We start from the raw sequence: 1,253 nt of genomic DNA on the forward strand, positions 1-1,253 counted from the left end.
GGCCATCGTACCGGCAATGCACAAATGCACTCTGTGTTATTGGCACCTGAGGACACCCCTTACAACATACTTTCACAGTGCATTGGCTGACCATTCGCAAGAAGGTGCAAGGTCCTCCAGCTGTGCATCACTCTGCTACGGTGCTTCTCCAGTTCAGTTTAGTTTGCCTGTGTGTCTTTGTCCAAGTGCCTCTAAGAGGCAAAGTGCCAATGACTTATAGTTGTAAGCTGTGCATTTAGAATGCCTTTGGGATACCAAATGACAATTTTCACTCTGTTTCCTCAGCCGTGCACTTACACAGCGATATAATTATTTACAAAAGGTACCATCAGGAGCAAAAGTTTGGATACCACTGTAGCATCGAAACAGTACTGCCAAGATATTTCACTGCATGGCGCCTGGGGACGGCGTTGCTTCTTCTATCTTCTCTCACTGACCATCATTACAAACTAAAACAAACTATGACGACCACGTACACCATGCAGCAAACAGGTTAAATTGCTGCTACAACAGAATCCACACTTCTACCCCTAATAATATGTGCTTAAGCTTTATCACATTAATCAGACGACATAAAACGTGCCATGCAGCTTCAAAAGTTTTGGTGTTTTGTTTGTTTTTGGTGGTTTAATGGACACAAAAATATGCCAAGCTTCGCAAAAGTTCTGCAAACCATGTAAAAGGCATACGATCTACCAGCAGCAACCAAAAGTACTAGGCACCCTGTAGTGTATTAACATTTCTGCAAGCTAGATTGTCAAACGTTTAATAAAAATAAGCAATTTATTGTAAAACTACCATTGTAGTTGACCATGTCATCTTTCTTTATCTGCTGTCCATTAAATACACCATGTAGGAATGTAGAGCACTGCTCTTACGACATGCCAAGGTGGGAAACATTGTCCAATGTGGTCCCAACTTTGGCGAATTAAGCTCAAGAATTGCTACATTTCTTAGTTCACAGTGTAGTAGCCAAGAGTATGTTTGAAAAGCTAGTACTGCAACTGGCAAGATTTTTAAATTTTATTTTGCATAACCTGACAATTTTTCTGTAATAGTAGGCTTACTTTGGAATAATTGAAAGATTCATGCTGTGCCAAAGTAGAAGGAAAGTATATACTGTATATATGCTAATATATATATTTCCCACAGAATTTTATCCTCAAGATATGTATCCTTACATGCAAGATACTTCTTGAGGATGGCAACACTGTTTAGCAATAAGCAGTCACGCAATAAAACATAGGCATGTA

Source organism: Dermacentor andersoni, chromosome 1 (assembly GCF_023375885.2).
Source record: "Dermacentor andersoni chromosome 1, qqDerAnde1_hic_scaffold, whole genome shotgun sequence".
Classification (NCBI taxonomy): domain Eukaryota; kingdom Metazoa; phylum Arthropoda; class Arachnida; order Ixodida; family Ixodidae; genus Dermacentor; species Dermacentor andersoni.